Here is a 23,979-nt window from a genome sequence, read left to right as displayed (position 1 = left end):
ATATGTAAATCAACTGCATTCATTGCCCTAATATGAACTATAGCCTAAAACTATAAAGCCATGCAGAACTGGAGGATTGATAACATAATGCCTCACCACTTTCCCAGTTCCCATTTATGTAAAGATTTACTTGGTTGATAATCCAGTTTGATATTAAGATTAAAGAAGAGGCTGGACGCAGCCTGCAGGGCTTAAGGGGAAGCCTCCATGACCTCACTGGTAGGGAAAGGGTTAATAGGTAAGGGAGAGTTGGAGGGAGAGTTAGGAGGAGGTGGAGGAGGGACAAGGAGGAGTCAGGGGGCCGTTGCTGAGCTTCCCGCTGTTTGCGGCATTGAGCCGGAAGCAGCGGGAGGAGTAACACAGGGAGAGACAAGCTCCCCGTTGCCCGCGCTTATAACAATGTCGGAGGCCGTATTATTAGAGCGGCTGCGTGCCGCTGATGTGCACCACGGTCCCGGATGGCTTGAGGAGACCGTGGCTGCATTAACTAGGATCCCGGACGCCGTTTCGCCACGCCAGGCCCGGCGTTCGGGGTCTGTTGCAGGGGACAGGCTCCCCTCCCCCGGCCCCCTTACTAGCATTACTATGGCGGCGGGGGGGAGTCGGCAACAACCGCTCCTGCTCGGAGCAGGCTGAGAGCGTTGCCGGGGGTGACGGCGACTCAGGCCGGGTCGACCCGTCCCTCCCGGCGGTCCCGACCTCCAGAGCGCCTCAGTCCTGAGGCAGTCCCGCGGACACGGCGTCGCAGAGGGAGCCCGATCTCGGACGCTGCAGGCCAGGCAGCTGGGAGGACCGCCCCTTCCCAGGCCCTGCGTCCTGGCAGGAATCCCAAGCCGCGACGGGGTCCGGCGGTAAGCAGGGAGTCGCAGGCCGGGCTCCCTGTCACCCCTCCCCCATCGGATGGAAGATTCGGAGGACAAGGTACGGCCGCCCCGCCTGGTGATGTTCCGCCCAGGGGGCAGGCTTCTTCAGGATCAGCGAGACGGACGTCTAGATCTGCAGCGACGTCGAGGCAACAGGTCCGGTCGGAAGTCTGGGTCCCGGCGGTCGGGCGGCAGGTTGCCGGCCCATCGGTCAGCGCGTCCTCATCCCCGTTCCGAAGATGTCGTTTGGATGGACAGTCGTCGGCGAGAGAAGAGCTGGAGGAAGGTGAACTGGACGTGTATCGTCGAGGTCAGGATGGTCCGGCTGACGGGAACACAGCGCCTGTGCAGCCCGGTGAGTGTATAACTCCATCATTGTCATATCCAGCGATTTTTATGTCGGGTATCGGCGGGGGGGCTGCTAGCGTCGCATCGGTGGCCGGTAGTGGCGCGGGCGGGCGCGATGGCGCGGGTTTGGCAGACTTAGTGGGTTGCTTGAGAGAGCTGGTCGGGCGCCTAGATAGGGCGGTGGCGCCGGTAGTCACGGAAGTGTCCCCGGCGGTAGTTTGGGAGGGTCCCAGGGAAGGGGGATTGTTACAAGCGCGGCCCGTAACGGCGGTTAGAGAGGCGGTCGCGGTGTCGGTACAGACCGAGGCGCAAAAAGATGGCGATCGGGTGCGTATTGATGATCGCGCTCGTGGGGAGGTGTATGTGTGTTTCGAAGGTCCGTTGGGGGCGCATTTAAAGCAGGAGGTGCGTGAGCGGATCTGGAAGGACAAATATGTAGAGATTTTTTCTCTCTTGCCGCTCGCTAAATTTAATTTGGATAAGAGCAAGCGGGACGAGAGTAAAAAGGACGAGGAGGAACGGCGGCGGTATAGGCTTATCCCGCAGACGTTCGTTAATTGGTCGCAGGCGTTCGCCATATTAGCCAGTGTGATAGGGGAAAAGGCGCCAGAAAATTGTTCGGCGTTGTTTTGTTATTTTGATGCTATTGGGGAGGCTCATAGGGCGTATGGGGGCCAGGCGTGGCTGCGATACGACGAGCAATTCCGTCAGCGAAAAGCGGTTCGGCCGGCGATTCGGTGGGACCAGAAGGATATTGCTCTCTGGTTACGGGTTACGGCTCCGGTTAGGCAGTCCTTTCCCGGGAGCGCCGGCCAAGGAGGCCAGTCTAGTCAGGTTGGACAAGGCGGCGGGGGAAAGGCAGGGTTTTGCTGGCAATTTAATGAAGGCCAGTGCAAGTTCGGGGCCACGTGCAAGTTCAAGCACGTGTGTTCGGAGTGTAATGGTGCATCACACGGGGCGGCGAAATGTATGCGGAAAAGGAGGTCAGGGAACCAGTCCTCCGCGGCTGGTCAAGGGGGTGTCACCGGTGAGGGTGGAAAAGATGGCCCCTTATCTAAATGAGTATCCGGACAGGGCGGCGGCTAAGTTGCTTTACGAGGGTTTTCGTGTTGGTTTCGTTATTCCCCCGCCTCCTTATGAGGTTCCGGTTACGCGGAGGAATTTAAAATCGGCTTACTCGCATGCCAAGGTCGTGTCGGACAAATTGTTAAAAGAAGTTTCGTTGGGTCGCATGTCAGGGCCTTTTGTTGAGTCGCCAGTAAAAGATTTAGTTGTGTCCCCGTTGGGTATTGTTCCTAAGCGCGAGCCCGTAAAATTTCGTTTAATTCAACACTTATCGTATCCCAAGGGTTCGTCGGTAAACGACGGGATAGATCACGAGTTGTGCTCCGTAGCCTATACCTCATTCGATGAGGCGGTGGGGTTAGTGCGGGCTGCGGGTCCGGGCGCGCTGCTAGCAAAAACCGAAATCGAGGCGGCGTTCAGGTTGTTGCCAGTTCATCCAGAAAGCCAACGGCTGTTGGGCTGTTTTTGGAATGGGGCCTTTTATGTGGATCGGTGCCTTCCGATGGGGCGTTCCCTTTCTTGTGCGTACTTCGAGGCGTTTAGTAGCTTCGTGGAGTGGGTAGCGAGGGGAGTATCCGGGGTCGACTCGTTGATCCATTACTTAGATGATTTCTTGTGCGTTGGCCCGGGGGGTTCGCCGGTTTGCGGTAATTTGCTTTATGCACTACAGAAGGTTGCGAGGGATTTTGGGATCCCTTTGGCGCCAGAAAAAACGGAGGGCCCAGTAGCGACGATTTGTTTTTTGGGAATTGAAATAGATTCGGTGGCAATGGAGTGTCGTCTCCCTGCGGATAAGCTGGGTGCTTTGAGGCTGGAGGTACGGCGGGCTTGTAGACTGAAGAAAATGACGCTGCGGGAGCTTCAGTCGCTGCTGGGGAAGTTGAATTTCGCCTGCCGGATTATGCCAATGGGGAGGGTGTTTGGTAGACGGTTGGCAGCGGCAACGGCGGGAGTGCGAGTGATTTGAATAATTTTACGGATGCGGCTGGGGCGGGCGGTTTTGGAGCTTACGGGGGAGGTCCGTGGTGCGCAGGTCAATGGCCGGCTAGTTGGGTGTCCAGCGGACTCACGCGGAATCTGGCCCTGCTCGAGCTGTTCCCCATCGTGGTGGCGGCAACCATTTTGGGGGACAGGCTCAGGGATAAGAAGGTTCGTTTTTTACTGCGACAACATGGGGGTGGTGCTGGCCATTGATAACATCACGGCGTCCTCTCCTCCTGTAGTTCAATTGTTGCGACATTTAGTGTTGGTATGTTTGTCGTTGAACGCGTGGGTGGTGGCGGTGCATGTGCCGGGGGTACGGAATTGCATCGCTGATTCTCTTTCTCGCTCGCAGTGGGACCGGTTTCGGCAATTGGCACTGGGAGCGGAACGTCTCGGTTTGGCTTGTCCGGAACATCTTTGGGATCTGGTCTCGGTCCCGTAGAACAACTGATACAAAGGTCTTTGGCGCGCACGACGTGGAGTGCTTATTCTGCTTGTTGGAGGCAGTGGGAGGAGTGGGTAAGAGAGTTGGGTGACGTCAATACGGATAGAGACAGGTTGGTGGCACTTTTGTACTGGTTAGGGGACGCCTGGGAGGCGGGGTTTTCAGTGGCAAAGGTGAACCGGTTCATATCTGCGGTGGCGTTTGGTTTTAAGTTACGAGGCTTTCAAGATGTATCTAAGGAATTTTTGGTGCTACAGGCTTTGAAGGGGTTGGGCCGAGGTAGAGGGGAGGCGGATAGTAGAAGGCCTGTGTCGTTTGCTTTGCTTAGCCAAGTAGGGAAGGGTAAGCTGATAGTTTTGTTCGCCCTCCCGGGGTCGGTTATGTGCCCAGTAGAGTGCATGCGGGGTTTTTTAAGCCGCAAGCGGGGTCTCCAGATTTGCCTTTGTTACGTCATGTGGACGGGTCGTTTTGTCCAGGTTTCAGTTTGGAGATGTATTTAAGGAATGTCTGACGGCGGTTGGTGTCGCGGCGGGCTCATATTCATCTCATTCCTTCAGGATTGGCGCAGCAACTGCAGCGGGGCGCTGGGGGTTGGATGATGAAGGGGTGCGGCGCATTGGTCGTTGGGAGTCCAACTGAGTTAAGTCCTATGTCCGCTCCATTTGTTATGAGGTTGTGGTTAACGCTTAAAAAATGTTTTGTATGGCGGTGTCTAATTGTTTTCCATTTCAGATTCGCCTCCGTGTTTGGTGTGGTTGCTGGGTCATTCGTACGTGCACTGGGTCATTCGTACGTGCCCGGACGGTCGCCAGTTGCGCATTCCGCGACAGGATGCGGTTGTGCATTGGCTGGGATTTAGAGGTATGTCATGGAGCAGGGGGTTGGCAGAATTCCAGACATAGGCCCGGCTTGATAGGGTTCCGGAGGTCTTAGTGTTGCACGTGGGTGGGGATGACTTAGGAGTCTGCCCCTTGCGTGAGTTGGTGCGGGATATCAAACACGATATGTTGGGTTTGTGGGTTTCTTATCCCAAGTTGGTGATAGTGTGGTCGGACATAGTCCCGAGGAAACATTGGCGGTTGGCTAGGTCAGTGAAAGAGTCAATAAGGCTCGCATTAAAGTTAATCGGGCGGTGTCCCGTTTCGTAGCAAAAATCGGGGGCATTTGTGTGCGGCACAGGGATTTGGAGTCAGGAGTGGGGAACTTCTGGAGGGGTGATGGGGTTCATCTGACCGAGGTTGGCATTGATCTTTGGAGCTTGGGGATAGCAGAAGGAATAGAAAGGGCGGTGGTGGTGTGGCGGAACTCACAGGCTTAAGGTGGTCAAGGCCTGTTTCGCTGTGGCGGGGGGAGTCCTTGAGGCCAGTCAGTACAAAATGGTGGGGGGGTCGCATCGGGGGTATGCGTCCCCCAAAAAAGGTACATGGTTGAAGACTTCATCGGGTGTTATCCCTTTGAAGTGGTCTTCTGGTAGAAGGTATATCACTTGAAGGCTTCATCGGGTGTTATCCCTTTGAAGTGGACTTCTAGTGGTCGGTATATCATTTGAGGGCTTCATCGGGTGTTATCCCCTTGAAGTGGACTTCTAGTGGTCGGTATATCACTTGAGGGCTTCATCGGGTGTTATCCCCTTGAAGTGGACTTCTAGTGGTTGGAGCCATCTGCAGAGGTGAACGGTGCTTCCGAGCTGGTTTACGGCTGGAGGTAATTGGTGGTTTGCAGATGGCTAATTCGGTGTGTTCTTAAAAAGGAACATCTGAAGGGGCTTCAAGGACTTCCTCTGCTCGGGTTAATGTTAACGTTAAATTGTTATGTACGATTCTGACCCATGTTGGGTCATGTGAATTATTAGGAGGAATTCTCTGGTGGATTCCTAACTAGTTATCCGAATGTTTCGGATTTAAATTGTTTTGATAAAACTGTGAAATTAATAAACGGCTGCTGTGGCCATTTCACATCCAACCTCGGTGTCACGTGTCTTTCCTAAAGGTGGGGGTGGAGGGATAAGATGGGTAAGGGAAGGTTCATTAACACACGACTCTACTTAGGAAGGTCAAGAAGAGGCTGGACGCAGCCTGCAGGGCTTAAGGGGAAGCCTCCATGACCTCACTGGTAGGGAAAGGGTTAATAGGTAAGGGAGAGTTGGAGGGAGAGTTAGGAGGAGGTGGAGGAGGGACAAGGAGGAGTCAGGGGGCCGTTGCTGAGCTTCCCGCTGTTTGCGGCATTGAGCCGGAAGCAGCGGGAGGAGTAACACAGGGAGAGACAAGCTCCCACCCTCCCGCCCTTTGTTTGTTACCCCTGTGGGTCTTTATGTACGTCCGTTTATGAGTGTTGTCTTTGTTTTGTGTGCTTATTTAACATGTTTTTCCTTTTTTCCCGGAGTAGGTTCTGTTGTCATGGCAGCTGGCGGGGGGAGTCCTTGAGGCCAGTCAGTACAAAATGGTGGGGGGGTCGCATCGGGGGTATGCGTCCCCCAAAAAAGGTACATGGTTGAAGACTTCATCGGGTGTTATCCCTTTGAAGTGGTCTTCTGGTAGAAGGTATATCACTTGAAGGCTTCATCGGGTGTTATCCCTTTGAAGTGGACTTCTAGTGGTCGGTATATCACTTGAGGGCTTCATCGGGTGTTATCCCCTTGAAGTGGACTTCTAGTGGTCGGTATATCACTTGAGGGCTTCATCGGGTGTTATCCCCTTGAAGTGGACTTCTAGTGGTTGGAGCCATCTGCAGAGGTGAACGGTGCTTCCGAGCTGGTTTACGGCTGGAGGTAATTGGTGGTTTGCAGATGGCTAATTCGGTGTGTTCTTAAAAAGGAACATCTGAAGGGGCTTCAAGGACTTCCTCTGCTCGGGTTAATGTTAACGTTAAATTGTTATGTACGATTCTGACCCATGTTGGGTCATGTGAATTATTAGGAGGAATTCTCTGGTGGATTCCTAACTAGTTATCCGAATGTTTCGGATTTAAATTGTTTTGATAAAACTGTGAAATTAATAAACGGCTGCTGTGGCCATTTCACATCCAACCTCGGTGTCACGTGTCTTTCCTAAAGGTGGGGGTGGAGGGATAAGATGGGTAAGGGAAGGTTCATTAACACACGACTCTACTTAGGAAGGTCAAGTCTATGTACACATTTTGTAACTCATTATTTTTTTCTTTATTAAATGAATGTATTTTGTGTTTTTAAGCAACCTACCAATTCATTATTATCAAATTGTATTTTTTAAGATACAGCTTCTATGTGTCCTGTACACATAGAAGCTGTATCGTGGATATACATTGATGATCTGGCAGCCTCAATTCAATTAATGTATTTTGTGTTTTTAAGCAACTTCCCAATGCACTTTTATTTTTAAAAAAAAGTTTTACTTTTTAAAATACAGCTTCTATGTTTCTTGTTCACATAGAAGCTGCATCGTTCTGACTCGTTCCGCTCGGCTAAAAGCAGTTTTTGCATTTCTCTGACACAGGATCCATAGATGTGATCGTTATTAGCTGGATCCTGTGTGTCAGAGACACGAAGGACACGCTCTCTGCTGAGCCGTCAGTTCAGGATACATAGAAGCTGTACTTTAAAAGTAAAACATTTTTTTAATAAAAGTGCATTGGAAAGTTGCTTAAAAACAGAAAATACATTAATTTAATATTTATTTTTTTATTACAAATGTGTACATAGCCTTTAATGCTGCCAGATCATCCATGTATATCCAGACACACACATAAATCACATGCACTGCATAACTGTACAGCATTGAGGTCAAAACATGAGGCATGTCTATTGAAGTCTCTGTGTATGTGACCTATTTCTTCATCATCTGTGCAGCATGTGTAATTCATATGTGTCCAGACTTACATGAGCATCTGGTAATCCCTGTGGTTAGCACTGTTACCTTGCAGACTACGATTCTGAGTTAGAATTCGACCAGGGAAACATCTGCATAGTTTGTATGTTCGCTCCGTTTTTGTGTGGATTTCCTCCAGGTACTCTGGCTTCCTCAACAATCCAAAATATACTCATAGGTGAATTTAGTATTTTATAAAATTATCCCAAGTGTGGAAAAGGGATATTACATTGTGAGTGCCATTGGGGAAATAATATATAAATGCAGTTTGTGTGCAGAATGTGATGGCATTATACAAATAAGGGGAAAATGTAATAAAACATTAAAGGGGTTTTCCGAAATCTCATAGTTATTTTTATTTATTTGCGGTTGCCTTAATTTTCCCCACATAAACCCCCTAAATACCTTTTCAAGTAATTTCAGTCATAATCTTCATTTGTTGTCATCCTGCACTTTGTTGACAACCCTCCGTTGCGTTGATGACAGCACCTAGCATGCCGTTCATCGGGAGCGAAGGCCACGTCAAGCCCAGTACACACTGATGTTTATTCTCCCTCCTCCCCCGCTGCTCTCAGTACATTAGTAGTAGTGGAGGCTCAATGTGCTGAGCATCCATGGTGCAAAGAGAGACTCTTTGAACCGCGCATGCGTGCAGATGATGCCTCATTAACTGGGCCAACCCACTGAACGGGCATCATTGATGATGCGCCGTTCAGTGAGCCTGACGGATGAAGCATTCGCCTGGGAGAACAGAAGAACACTGAACAGTCGGGAGGTCATCGAAAGTCCAGAATTCCGATGGAGACAGCGTCACGTGACCGTGGTTGCGATGAGGGGAATTCAAGATCTTTAAAAATGTAAGTATATTAGAAAGTTTGTTTAATAGTTATTTGCTATCTGTTTGTTAATAATTATTTGAAAGTGGAAAACCCCTTTAAGCTTTAAAAAATAATTAATAGGGGTTTTCTAGGCATAAAAAAACTCTGTGAGCTGCTAATGTAATAAATTAACAAGTATTCGCATACAGACCTTTTAAATCTCCAGCTGTGCAGTTTACAGCGATGTTTCGGTTTACCTTGCTGCATCGATGTTTGTTTGCTTCACTGCAACACTTACGCTATAGTGGTCACACACCTATAGCGGTACATATTGATATAATCAGTACAGCCAGTGATTGCCAATAATTGCCGCAGTGATATAGCCAGAAACCAACACTGGACCAGAAGCGCTGGAGTAATTGAAGAGTTAATAGGTGAGTTGATTATGGGGTTATGTTATTTTGTGACATAGGCAGATCACAGACTGTTTTTTCTCCTTTAACTTTTTAAAAACCATGTTGTAAGAATGAAAACTTTACATTATTTATTGATTTACTGTATAGTTTATAATCATACTTTTTGTACAACATATGTAGCACTGCAGCCCCCTCACCTATCTCACCTGACTGCTACACCAATGCCTCTATCCTGTGCCAGTCACTGCACTGGTTGCCCATTCCCTTTAGAATACAATTTAAAGAGGCTCTGTCACCAGATTGTGCAACCCCTATCTGCTATTGCAGCAGATCGGCGCTGCAATGTAGATTACAGTAACGTTTTTATTTTTAAAAAACGAGCATTTTTGGCCAAGTTATGACCATTTTCGTATTTATGCAAATGAGGCTTGCAAAAGTACAACTGGGCGTGTTGAAAAGTAAAAGTACAACTGGGCGTGTATTATGTGCATACATCGGGGCGTGTTTACTACTTTTACTAGCTGGGCGTTGTGTATAGAAGTATCATCCACTTATCTTCAGAACGCCCAGCTTCTGGCAGTGCAGATCTGTGACGTCACTCACAGGTCCTGCATCGTGTCGGCACCAGAGGCTACAGATGATTCTGCAGCAGCATCGGCGTTTGCAGGTAAGTCTATGTAGCTACTTACCTGCAAACGCTGATGCTGCTGCAGAATCAACTGTAGCCTCTGGTGCCGACACGATGCAGGACCTGTGAGTGACGTCACAGATCTGCACTGCCAGAAGCTGGGCGTTCTGAAGAGAAGTGGATGATACTTCTCTTTAGAAAGCCCAGCTAGTAAAAGTAGTAAACACGCCCCGATGTACGCACATAATACACGCCCAGTTGTACTTTTACTTTTCAACACGCCCAGTTGTACTTTTGCAAGCCTCATTTGCATAAATACGAAAATGGTCATAACTTGGCCAAAAATGCTCGTTTTTTTAAAAATAAAAACGTTACTGTAATCTACATTGCAGCGCCTATCTGCTGCAATAGCAGATAGGGGTTGCACAATCTGGTGACAGAGCCTCTTTAAACGTATTACTCTCACCCACAAAGCTCTGTGCACAGTGCTGCACCTCCTTACATCTCCTCCCTCATCTCTGTCTACCACCCTACCCATGTTCTACATTCTGCCAATGACCTTAGAATAACGTCCTCCATAATCCGAACCTCCACCCGCGTGTTGCACCAGTCCTCTGGAATGCGCTACCCGGACAATGAGATTTATTACCAACATCCACAGTTTTATGCGTGCCCTGAAAACACATCTTTTTAGACAGGCCTATAACATTCCCTAATCTGACTCCCTTCCTTTGCCCCCCTTTTACATTAGTTATCAGAACCTGACCCCCTCATTCAGCAGTATCCCCCACACTATTGCACCCTAATACACTTCATGACTATAATACACAGATTCTGTCTGGTGACCGGCTCATGCAGCTGTATGTGTACTACCCCATGTGTATAAAAAATGGCCGGACCATTGTACTGAACAAGCACTTTTTACATTTTGTGCCTCCTCTATTTCCTCATAGAGTGTAAGCTCTTGTGAGCAGGTTCTCACTCTTGTTTAAAGTGGTAATTAGTTTTGTCACTATGTAATGTCTGATTTTGTCTGTACATGTTCCCTCTGAATTGTAAAGTGCTGCAGAATTTGTTTGCACCATATAAATAAAGATTATTATTATCTGGCACTGTAGTAGCTGCATTTAGTGATCTCCACAAACGTGATGAGGATACGCCTTGCTGCTGTTTCTCATGATCAGCTTAGCCTGGATAAAATACCAGTACAACTTTCTGCCCCTAGGAAATAAGAAAGAAAAACCACATAGCAGTCCTGCGAGCTCACAGCATCTGGGTCTCATTTACCCTTCCACAGAGGAGTCAGGACTTGCATTCCCCTCATGTTTACATTAGTGCTGTTTGCTCCAAATCCCACTGGCGGAAACAGCCGCCCTGTCCAATGAGGTTTGTTTTTTTCCTGAGGCTGCTGCATACTGAGGGGCCCTTGTCTTGAAATAAAGACTCTCTGAGACCCCTCTGGAACATGTTCCTAAATTCTCCTTCAGTGTAAGAAGCATGTGAACACAGCCTCCAATCTTCCACATGTGGAACAAAACATTGATTTGAGCTATCAGTCCTAAGTAGCAGCTAATGACACTGACAGGGCGGACAGCTAGCTATTTGTCTTGCTAACTTTTCAGTTCCTACAAAGAATTTAATATAGGATCCCAGGAGCAGGGCTTGTAGAAAGGCTGTGTGTGAACACTGCTGGAATGTTTGCAAACAGTTTGAGTCATAAGCCCTCTTTTTCCTGTAACTTTACCATTTGGCATCCTTGATACTAGTAATGTGAACTGTGGACACTGTATGCAGGATTAAAAAAAGGCAGTAAAGTCTTTATAGATTCCGGAGGTTTTGGAAAAAGGGCTAAAATAACAAAGTATGAGTAGAAGTAATAATAATGACCTGAGATGGTCGCTCATATGTACCAGTAGTCATACAACATTACATCACCAAGGAGACCATATATTAGTAAATGAGAAGAGTAGCAGTGAAAGCTTTGTATTTATTCTTGTGTAACTTATAGAGATACTGTCATTTTTCTGTTCTATAGTGGAGGCCAGTTTTACAAAAGTGACAACAGAAATTACAGCTTTTTTGCAGCTGTTATATGTGGTTTTGCATCAGCGGTAGCAATAAACAAACCATAAAACATATTGGAAAACAAATAAACATCTAATAAAACCAAAGAATAGACAGACGTCTGTGCCTGGTAGAGATCATCTCTAAAGATGATGAGGGTCATGCACAATAGAGCAAAAGTGTCGGCCATTGGGAAAGAACGGCCGGACCAAGCCGCAGGCTAGGGGGAGGCCCCATGATGAGGGCAAGAGGAAGGGAAGGAGCCGAGGGACACGAGGGTGGGTTAGACGGCGCTCCATACTGAGCGCCAGTCTAACCCGGAAGTAACAATGAGCAGGTTGTGTCCCTCAGCTCTCTCTATACGTGGACGAAAGAAAAAGATCGATCCCCAGAAGGGAAATACACGGCGGTCCAGGAGGGCCAGGCCGCCAGCAAGGGTGAGCCCAGATGGAACACCCAGTGCCCGGCACAGGGTTGGGAGCCCCACCAGGGACCCTGGAGGCCGGGGCCTTCAGCCCTTTCATTCTGGGCGTAGGCCCCGGGCTGGCAGGAATCCCGTCTCCCGGCCGGAGCCAGCGGGGTCAGGAGTTCTGGTCCCCAGAAGGCGGGGAACGCCCTTAGGCCCCAGGACAACGGTGCCAGGATCTGCGGCAGGTCGACCTGGCAATGCTCCAGTCGGGGGGCCTGCCCTTCTCCTCCATGACGACATTGCTGATGGCGACATTGCTCGGCGACCACAGTCGGTGGTCGTGCCGGGCAACGGCGGTGGGTGGCACCCCACTGGCTCGGCGATGGAGAACAAAAGGGCACGGACATCGCGTACGGGGTTGTTGCCAGCATGGGTGAAGGGCGGCAGGAGCGGCCCTCCAGGGAGGGCTGAGACAAGTTACGAGACCTACGATGAGAACCATGCAGGAGAACAGGAGGCATTTCAAGGAGGATGACGGGATGTTCCGGTTTCCCCTGGACGGCACACAGCTCCTACGCAGCACGGTGAGTACACAAGCCCATATTTTACTCATGCTAGCCTTAGCTTTCCTAGGGTGAGGCGTCACAAGGAGGGTTAGTAAAGGAATCATGTGCGGGTGGGATAGGGCGGGGACAGGACAATAATTTGCATGATTTGTTGGCTGTACGCTAATTATTGTCGCGGTGCCAGAATGTCGGTTTATGGGGGAGTCCGTCGCTGGTTGATGCGTGGGCAGGTGCCTTGGACGCGGCTCAGAGGCCACTGGAGACTGGCACTGGGGGGCAGGGGGTTATAGTTCGGGAGTCGGGCGTGGCAGTGTCTCTTCAGACTGATAAGGATGGAGAGGTTGATCGGGTGCGGTTAGATGATAAGGCAAAGGGGGAAGTTTATGTTTGCTTTGAGGGCCCTCTGGGAGCGCATTTAAAACCAGAGGTTAAGGAGAAGATATGGAAGGACGAGTATGTAGAGATTTTTTCACTGCTACCTCTGGAGAAATTTAATTTGGATAAGCCAAAGCGGGTGGAGAGGAAGAAAAAGGAGTAGGAGAAGCGTAGGTATAGATTAATACCCCAAACTTTTCCCAACTAGTTACAGGCGTTTGCTATATTAGCAAGTGTCATAGGGGAGAAGGCGACGGATAACTGTTCCGGACTCTTCTGCTATTTAGATGCCACAGGTGAGGCTTACAGGGTTTACGGGGGGATGACCAGGTTCAGATATGATGAGCAGTTCAGACAGCGCAAGGCGGTCTGCCCCAGTGTCACAGAGCGGGGTGTAGACCCACTGGGCCGTATCGCATAGCGGGGTAGCAGCTGGCCAACAAGGTACAAAACAATGTCTATTGTTCGGAACGGGTACCTGAGGCAATGTATACAGTAGCGGAGGCACGACTTGACTTTCACAGCAGGTGGCACCGTGGATGCAGCGGAAGACACGACTTGACTTTCTCAGCAGGTGGCACCGTGGATGCAGCAGAAGACACGACTTGACTTTCTCAGCAGGTGGCACCGTGGATGCAGCGGAAGACACGACTTGACTTTCTCAGTAGATACGATAGCACGGGCTACACGGTACAGACAGCAGGAACGGGTAACACTGGGACTTGGAAAACCTGGGAGACCATTTTCAAGACAACAATGCTCAGGCGAGGAACAAGTGGGCAAAGCCCCTTTTTATAGTCCAGCAGCCATTTGGGCTAATTATTGATGGGTGGCAGCTGGACGCGTTCTGATCCTTTAAGGCCATGCACGCGCGGGCACAGGCGCCCTGCGGGAAAATGACGGAGGACCCGGAAGTGAGTGCCAGCGTCTCCCTGGAGGGAGCTGACGCTGCGAATACAGATGTCCATGGCCGGGGGCCGTCAGAGGGTAAGTCTGAACGACGGCCCACGGCCATAGACGTTACACCCAGTATACGGTGAGATCAGAAAGACATTGGGTTGTGGATGAGGGTAATGGCACCGGAGGTTTGGCAGGGAGTCCTTTACAGGGGGGCCGGGGGGTCCGGCCAGTATGGACAAAAGGGGAAGGCTCAGTCGAGCGGGGCTGCAAACAGCAAAACGGGTCTGTGCTGGCAGTTTAATGATGGCCAATGTAAGTTCGGAGCAGGATGCAAATTCAAGCACTCCTGCTCCGTTTGCGGGGGGGGGCGTGTGCCGTGGGTCATACTGCTGCTTCAAAAAAGGAAAGGGAGCCAGTGCAGGTTCCCATGGGGGAGACACCGGTGAAGAGGGCAGAGATGTTGCTGTATCTAGGTAGGGAGAGGGCTAAGTTGCTGGAGGCAGGTTTTAGGGACGGGTTTCGTATACCCGCGCCGCATCATGAGGTCCCCTTTTGGTTGCGTAACTTAAAGTCGGCTCGGAAGTTCCCATCTATAGTGACAGAAAAGTTGAGCAAGGAGGTGGGGCTGGGTAGAATGGCGGGGCCTTTTTTGTATCGCCCCCCCCCCCCCTTTCCAAACCTGGTGGTCTCCCCACTGGGCGTGGTCCCCAAGAAGGAACCCAACAAGTTTAGGCTTATTCATCACCTGTCGCATCCGAAGGGGGCTTCGGTGAATGATGGCATCGATCCGTCTATATGTTCAGTGGTTTACACTTCATTTGATGCGGCAGTTGATTGGGTTAGGCGATATGGGAAGGAGGCGCTTATTGCAAAGACGGATATAGAGTCTGCTTTCCGGTTACTTCCAATAAATCCAGAGAGCGTACGGTTGCTGGGGTGCTATTGGGAGGGGGGTTATTTTGTGGACAGAAGTTTGCCAATGGGCTGCTCGATCTCCTGCACCTATTTTGAAGCGTTTAGTTCCTTCTTGGAGTGGGTTATTTGTGAGGTGTCGGGGATGGCCTCAATAATTCATTACTTGGATGATTTTCTATATGTTGGGCTGGCAGGTTCCCTGGTGTGTAGCAACCTGTTATCAACTGTACAGTAGGTGTGTAGGCGGTTCGGGGTGCCGCTTGCGCCGGAAAAGACAGAGCGCCCCAGTTCAGTAATGGTGTTTCCGGTTATCACGATTGACACTGAACATATGGAATGCCGCCTTCCCCAGGAGAAATTGCAGGATTTAAAGTTGCTTGTGGAAAAAATGCAGCATGTGCGGAAAATCACGCTGCGGGACTTGCAATCTCTCCTGGGGAAGCTAAATTTTGTGTGCCGGAATATGCCCATGGGCAGGATATTTTGTAGGCGGTTGGCACAAGCTACGGTGGGGGTAAAGGCACCTCATCATTTTGTCCCCTTAGACAAGGAACATCGGGACGACTTAAAAGTGTGGTCAGAGTTTCTGGACTAGTACAATGGCCGATCAGTTTTCATTGCACCGGTGGTTAATATGTTTGATTGGAACTTATTCACCGATGCATCTGGTAGAGTGGGTTTCGGCGCTTACTGCGGGGGGCAGTGGTGTATGGGTCAGTGGCCCGACACATGGGTGGAGGCGGGCTAGTTTCGGAACCTGGCTTTTTTGGAGTTGTTTCCCATTGTCGTAGCGGTTACATTATGGGGGGAGCGGTTTAGGAACAGGAAGGTGCGGTTTCACTGTGACAATATGGGGGTGGTGATGGCAATTAACAATGTTTCGGCGTCATCTCCCCCTGTTGTCTGTTTGTTGCGACATCTAGTCTTGTTGTGTTTGTCGTTGAATGCGTGGGTTACTGCGGTGCACGTACCAGGGGTTGACAACTTAATTGTGGATTCTCTTTCTCGGTTACAGTGGGATCGGTTCCGGATGATGGTCCAGGAAGCGGAGGCAGAGGGATCTGGTCTGCAGGGAGCAGGTCGGCTGATCCGTTCGGCGTTGGCTCCAGGGACGTGGTTATCGTATGAGACAGCGCAGAGAGATTGGGAGGAGTGGTTGACTGAAGTGGATGGGGTGGTAATGGATGATGACTGGATGGTTGCGTTGCTTGCATTTTTAGACTATGTGTCGGCTGCGGGTTGGTCGGTCGTGAAGGTGAATTGCTTTGTGACGGCCTTGGCTTTTGGATGCAAATGGCGGGACGTCACAAAGGATTTTCTAGTCGGCCAGGCACTGAGGGGGTTTAGAAAGGGACAGGTGGTGACAGATAGGCGGCGCCTGGTGTCATTTGCATTGCTAGAACAACTGGGTTCGGCAGTGAACGGAGTGTGCACTCTATGGGAGTTACGCTGTTTCCATAACTCCCATAGAACTGAATGGCAGTTACGGAAACAGCGTAGCTCACATACTATGCTGCTTTCATAACTGCCATTCGCTACTATGGGAGTTACGGAAACAGTGCAACTCAGTGTTTCCGCAATTCAAGGTCGGAAATCACACCTTTCAGCTACAACACATAGCAGTAGAACGGGGTTTAGGGGACCCCATTATAGAGATAGGTGCGGGCCCAGAGTTGGGACCCACATCCATCGGACATTTATGACATATTGTAATAACGGGGTAGGGAGACAGAAAGGTGAGCCCTAATCTACCCGCCACTCAGTCCCTGCCTACTTGCAACGGCCCATCCTAGGCGACGGCGTACAACTGGGCGACGGTCCCTACACTCAATAAGTGCACGACAGACAAATAGACAAGGGTACACAGAAGCTAAGGGAAATGGGGCAGTTGCCCACGGCAACACAGCGAGCAACAAGAGTAGTGAACGAGCCGAGTCAAACCAGTAGTGCACGAGGTACAAATCGCAGAGCAGGAGCGTAGTCAGTAAAGCCAGGGTCAAAATGAAGCAAGGTCAATAATCATAGCAGGAGCAGCAGAGCCAGGAAACAGGAAAGAATCACAGGCACTGGAGGAGCAGGAAATGCAGGTATAAATAGACAGAGGGCGGGAGCTAGCTCCGTCTGGCCAGGCTGTGATAGGCTTTCCCACTCCTCAGCCTCCCAGCCTGACTGGTAGAAGATCGTGTCACTCTCTCAGACTTAGGAGCAGGTTCAGACTGATTACCCACGGGTGTCGACACAGAAGCTGTGTCTGGCAGATCCTTTACAGTACCCCCCCTTTTAAGAGGGGCCACTGGACCCTTTCTAGGTGGACCTGGCTTATTGGGGAAGCGAAGATGGAACCTCCTAAGCAATACCCCAGCGTGAACATCCCGGGCGGGTACCCAAGTCCTCTCCTCAGGCCCGTATCCTCTCCAATGGACCAGGTACTGGAGGGAGCCTTGGACCATCCTGCTGTCCACAATCTTGGCCACATCAAATTCTACCCCTTCAGGGGTGAGAACAGGGACCGGAGGTCTCCTCGAGGGAGCCAAGGACGGGAAGCAGCGTTTAAGGAGGGAGGCATGAAACACGTCGTGTACTCGAAAAGACGGGGGTAACTCCAGTCGGAAGGAGACAGGGTTAAGGACTTCAATGACCTTGTACGGCCCTATATATTGGGGAGCAAATTTTTTGGACGGGACTTTAAGGCGCAAATTTTTAGAAGATAACCACACCAGATCCCTGACCACAAACAAGGGGTTAGCAGAACATCTTCTATCTGCCTGAGTCTTTTGTATGCTCTGGGACGCCTCTAGGTTCTTCTGAACCTGGGCCCAGACTGTGCACAGTTCCGGATGAACGACATCTACCTCGGGATTGTTGGAACTACCAGGTGAAACGGAGGAGAACCGTGGATTAAACCCAAAATTATAGAAAAAGGGGGAGAACCCTGACGAGTTACTGACCCGGTTATTAAGGGAAAATTCGGCGAGGGGAATGAAGGAGACCCAATCATATTGACAGTCAGAGATAAAACATCTTAAATATTGTTCTAGAGACTGATTAGTCCTCTCAGTTTGGCCATTAGTTTCAGGATGGAAGGCCGAGGAGAAGGACAGATCAATCTCCAACTTTTTACAGAAGGCTCTCCAAAACAATGAAACAAATTGTACCCCTCTGTCAGAAACAATATTGACAGGAACCCCATGGAGACGCAGGATGTGTTTGACAAACAAGGTAGCTAACGTCTTAGCATTGGGTAGTTTCTTGAGGGGCACAAAGTGGCACATCTTACTGAAACGGTCTACTACAACCCACACCACCGACTTGCCTTGAGATGGAGGCAAATGGTGATAAAATCCATGGAAATATGTGTCCAAGGTCTCTGGGGAATGGGCAAAGAACATAGTAAGCCCGCTGGTCAGGACCTGGGAGTCTTGGACCTAGCACAAATTTCACAAGCAGCGACGTAGGCCTTAACATCTTTAAGCAACCCAGGCCACCAATAGTTTCTGGCAATGAGATGCTTGGTACCCAGGATGCCTGGATGGCCAGATAGAGGAAAGTCATGATTTTCCCTGAGTACCCTTAGCTGGAATTGCAGGGGAACAAACAGCTTGTTCTCAGGAAGGTTCCCGGGAGCTGAAACTTGATCAGCCGCAATTTCGGAGACTAAGTCAGAATCAACAGAGGAAATGATTATACCTGGAGGCAAAACACAAGCAGGATCTTCCTCCGAAGGAGGGCTGGCCATGAAGCTACGCGACAGTGCATGAGCCTTAATATTTTTAGACCCAGCCCTATGGGTGACCAAAAAGTTGAATCTAGTAAAAAATAATGCCCATCGAGCTTGTCTCGGGTTTAGCCTCCGGGCAGATTCTAGGAAAACCGGATTCTTGTGGTCGGTAAAGACCGTTACCTGGTGCCTAGCCCCCTCCAGGAAATTGCGCCACTCTTCAAATGCCCATTTAATGGCTAAGAGTTCGCAGTTGCCAATATCATAGTTACTCTCAGTGGGCGAGAACTTCCTGGAGAAGTAGGCACAGGGACGGAGATGGGTGAGGGACTTGGTACCCTGGGACAAGATAGCACCCACTCCCACCTCGGAGGCGTCAACCTCCACGATGAATGGCTCCATTTGGTTAGGCTGAATCAGCACAGGGGCCGAGATAAAGCACTTCTTAAGGACCTCAAAAGCCTGGACCGCCTCTGGAGGCCAGTGGAGGAGGTCAGCACCTTTGCGATGTTGATCCGTAAGAGGCTTAGCGATGACCGAGAAGTTAGCAATAAATCTCCTGTAATAATTAGCAAACCCCAGGAAGCACTGTAATGCCTTCAGGGAGGCAGGTTGGACCCAAAAATGGTATCTCTTGCACCCCAAACACACATTTTTCGGTTTTAGCAAACAGTTTGTTTTCCTAAAGGGCCTGGAGCACCTTCCTGACATGCTCAATGTGGGAGGACCAGTCCTTGGAAAACACAAGTATGTCATCAAGGTACACTACAAGAAATACCCCTAGGTAGTCTCTTAAAATCTCATTTATGAAATTCTGGAAGACCTCGGGAGCATTACACAACCCAAAGGGCATGACGAGGTATTTGAAATGACCTTCGGGCGTGTTAAACGCAGTCTTCCACTCATCCCCCTCTTTGATGTGGATAAGGTTATAAGCCCCCCATAGATCAAACTTAGAGAACCATTGGGCCCCCTGAACCTGATTGAAGAGATCAGGAATCAAAGGAAGGGGATACTGGTTCCTTACAGTGACCTTATTCAAGTTTCGGTAGTCAATGCATGGCCTAAGACCACATCCTTCTTCCCTACAAAGAAGAAGCCAGCACCTACCGGAGAAGTTGAGGGACGAATGTAACCCTTGGCCAGGCATTTCTGGATATACTCTCTCATGGCTTCACGTTTGGGACAAGAGAGATTAAATATCCTACCCTTAGGGAGCTTAGCTCCTGGTACCAAATCGATTGCGCAATCGAATTCTCTATGAGGAGGTAACACTTCGGAGGCCTTTTTAGAAAAACATCAGCTAAGTTCTGAATAAACTCAGGTAGAGTGTTCACCCCCTCAGGGAGAGAGATAAAATTTACAGAAAACATGACGTCATGCATTCATTACCCCATTTGGTAAGATCCCCAGTATTCCAGTTAAAAGTGGGATTATGCATCTGCAACCAGGGAAGGCCTAAAACCAAATCGGACGATAATCCCTGCATCACCAGTACAGAGCACTGCTCCAAATGCATGGAGCCAACAAGGAGTTCAAAAACAGGGGTATGCTGTGTAAAATAACCATTAGCAAGTGGAGTGGAGTCGATACCCACTACCGTGATGGGTTTAGCCAAATCAATCAATGGCATAGCTAGAGACATAGCAAATTCCACAGACAAAATATTAGCAGAAGACCCTGAATCCACGAAGGCACTGCCGGTGGCAGACCTACCCTCAAAAGAGACCTGAAAGGGAAGAAAGATCTTATTAGGTTTCATATATACGGGAAATACCTGTGCGCCCAAATGACCTCCCCGATGGTCACTTAGAAGTTCTTCCGGCTGCTTATTCTTACGCCTAGGACAGTGGTTCACTTGATGCTTGTCATCCCCACAGTAAAAGCAGAGACCATTCTTCCTGCGGAACTCTCTACGTTGTTGGGGAGACACGGAGGCCCCGAGTTGCAAAAACGTTCCAGTCGTCGTTCCCTGAGACGTCGGTCAAGACGTACCGCTAAAGCCATAACCTGATCTAGGGAGTCAGAAGAGGGATAGCTAACTAACAGGTCTTTCAGGGCGTTCGACAGACCCAATCTAAACTGGCACCTCAAGGCAGGGTCATTCCACCGAGAAGCTACACACCACTTCCTAAAGTCAGAACAGTACTCCTCAACGGGTCTCTTACCCTGACGTAAGGTCACCAGCTGACTCTCGGCAAAGGCAATCTTATCAGTCTCATCATATATGAGCCCGAGAGCAGAAAAGAAAAGATCAACAGAGGAAAGTTCAGGGGCATCAGGAGCCAAGGAGAAGGCCCATTCTTGGGGCCCGTCCTGGAGCCGGGACATAATTATACCCACTCGCTGGCTCTCAGAACCTGAGGAGTGGGGCTTTAAACGGAAATAGAGCCTACAACTCTCCGGAAAGGAGAAAAAAGTCTTCCGGTCCCCTGAGAACTGGCCAGGCAACTTGAGGTGGGGTTCAAGAGGTGAGGTGGGGGGGCACTACCAGGGTAGCATCATGCTGGTTGCCCTTCTGAGCCAGGGCTTGGACCTGCAGGGAGAGGCCCTGCATTTGCTGAGCCAGGGTCTCAAACGAGTCCATGGTTGTGTCAGGGACCAGGTTAGAAAAGGTATATGGGCCTGTGATTATGTAATGACGGGGTAGGGAGACAGACAGATGAGCCCTAATCTACCCGCCACTCAGTCCCTGCCTACTTGCAACGTCCCATCCTAGGTGACGGCGTACAACTGGGCGACGGTCCCTACGCTCAGTAAGTGGACGACAGACAAATAGACAAGGGTACACAGAAGCTAAGGGAAATGGGGCAGTTGCCCACGGCAGCACAGCGAGCAACAAGAGTAGTGAACGAGCCGAGTCAAGCCAGGAGTGCACGAGGTACAAATCGCAGAGCAGGAGTGTAGTCAGTAAAGCCAGGGTCAAAATGAAGCAAGGTCAATATTCATAGCAGGAGCAGCAGAGCCAGGAAACAGGAAAGAATCACAGGCACTGGAGGAGCAGGAAATGCAGGTATAAATAGACAGAGGGCGGGAGCTAGCTCCGTCTGGCCAGGCTGTGATAGGCTCTCCTACTCCTCAGCCTCCCAGCCTGACTGGTAGAAGATCGTGTCACTCTCTCAGACTTAGGAGCAGGTGCAGACTGATTACCCACGGGCGTCGACACAGAAGCTGTGTCTGGCAGATCCTTTACACATATCCTGTGGATATGTCATAAATGTATCTCATGGAAAAACCCCTGTAATATTGCATACATACTACTAGATGGCGATAATTTATTTAATTTCTTAGTTATCTGATTATTTTAAAACTATGTTATTACATACATATGCCACCACTGTCTTTTTGCCATCTCTTCTTCCAGGTTGATTTGATCCGATTTAACCTTCCATTATGTGTGCACTTCAGAAAATTACTGAAAGCCATTTGGCACATCTTTACGGTGGCTGTAGACATAGGAAAACAGTTGGCTGAGCAATCATTTGGATGACCGTTATCAGTCATGATTTAGGTCGAATGTGCATGTTTTTCATTAGCGCAGGAAGATAAGCGGTAAGACACCTCTGGCTCTGCCTTTTGCAGTTGAAACAAAAGGAATGGATGAGGAAAGTTCATTCTGTCAGATCCGTGTTTCCCTGAATAGCAACTCTTTGCCAAGAATCTGTAATGCCCTACAGTGTAAGGGCCCTTTTACACGGAACAATAATCAGACAAATGAGCATTCATTGCCGTATGTGAACAGGGCAGCGATCAGCCGATCAATGAGCAAACACTCGTTTCTTCAGCTGATTGTATCATTTATGCAACAAAAAATATTATTGTTGTTGGCAGCACATCTCCCTGTGTAAACAGGGAGACGTGCTACCGACATGATGGAAATACATGGGGACGAGCGATCATAGTAATGATTGCGCCACCCCATACATACTGATCATAGCTCCTTGTGTCTCGTTGATTTTGTTTTTATGGCCAATAATGGCCAGTGTACAAGGAGCTTTAGGTTCTTGTTGAATCCTGGTAAATTCTGTGGAATTGCCAATAAAAGTCTAATGTCTCCATGGGCAGCTGCATTTTCTTGTTACTTGGACGTGTCCAAATTTTCCTAGTATTGAACAACTGGCGGAAAAACTCCTGATTTTTTTTAGGAAAAAAATTATCCCAATGTCACGGAGCCCGTGGGATAATCTGTCATAGGGCCAGCAGAGAGTGGTGTAAATCCACTTTGTCACGAAGGGATTTGACGTAGGGCTAAACCCTGGTATTCACCCTTTAACCCAAATACATGGATCTGGACTTTGCTGCAGGGGAACTCCAGGTCGCTACCCCCAGAGTAGTCTCCCTTGGTGATGGATAAACCAAAAAGTGTCTCAATGTGAAAAGATACTAAATAACCATATAGACAAGTTAAGTCTAATGATTAAACATGCCAAAAAATGTAAAACATAATTGAAACATAGACTCCAATGAGCTCATCAACTCTACCAGCCACAAGGTTATAATATACAAATATATAGAGGAAGGGAAAGTGTATAAAATATAACTTTTATTTATTTGTCCATATAAAATGGGATAACAATATGTGTTAAGATTGTGCTATAAAACAAAGTAGCATATGCAGCACTATAGTCTTGAATTTGCCAAGTGCTTTTTAAATGTCCAGATTCATATTCAGCAGGGTTGCTCAGGATCAGCTCAGAAACACGATGGTTTTCTATCTGTCCCTTGCATCTAAAATGACCCTCACTGTAACAACAAACCGGGCACTCGTTCTCAAAAGAACGACCCGGTTGTTTTCTGGAACCTGTCCCTATGATAAAGACCGTATTCTAACTCAGTTCATGCTCCTACGCGTTTCACCAGTTGTACTGGCTCATCAAAGAGGATATAATAATAGGACTGGTGGGAGGGGAAGGAATTATCAAGGTAACCAACAGGATTTTTTATCTAGGCCCCCATCAGCAGGACAATACCTACTACGAAACAGAAAGTAATGTTATGTAAAAACCGGCCTGTGATTATCAAAAATGAAATCATTAATCTATCCAAACATATACTCAATGAATCAGAGATATCAGTTCTGGAGAGGGGCCTGTCCTTTGTCCCGACGAGTAAATATCACTCATTCGTCTGGACGAAGGACATAGCCTTATTCTCCAGAACACTTCACTGGTATAAGTTTTTCAATGACAAAGATAAAAGAACTTGTCCTGATTACAATCTTGAAATGGAAGATCTGGCAACGGCTAGAGACCTTTCGGACCTATTGGAGGATAATATTAGAGATAGAGCGAAGGGCCCCTTCACAAATCTCAAACCAACTAGTAAACACATGCCACCAATTTGCAATAATCCCAATATTGAAATCTTTCAAAAATTGGTTGAAAAAGACTTGAGAAACTTGAGAACCACAAAAATGATCATATCAATCTATCAACAGTAGCGAGAAGCACCCTACAAGCACTGTCTAACAATAGAGAAATTATAATTAAACCATCGGATAAAGGGGGAAATGTGGTAATGATGGACCCAGACAAATATCTAGAAATGTGTAAAAAGGTACTAGAAGATCAAGACACATATCATCGTCTAAGCGGAAACCCGATCGAAATTTTTAAGGGTCAAC

Source organism: Rhinoderma darwinii, chromosome 2, assembly GCF_050947455.1.
Source record: "Rhinoderma darwinii isolate aRhiDar2 chromosome 2, aRhiDar2.hap1, whole genome shotgun sequence".
Classification (NCBI taxonomy): Eukaryota; Metazoa; Chordata; class Amphibia; order Anura; family Rhinodermatidae; genus Rhinoderma; species Rhinoderma darwinii.
Note: the sequence above shows the minus strand (reverse complement) of the source record.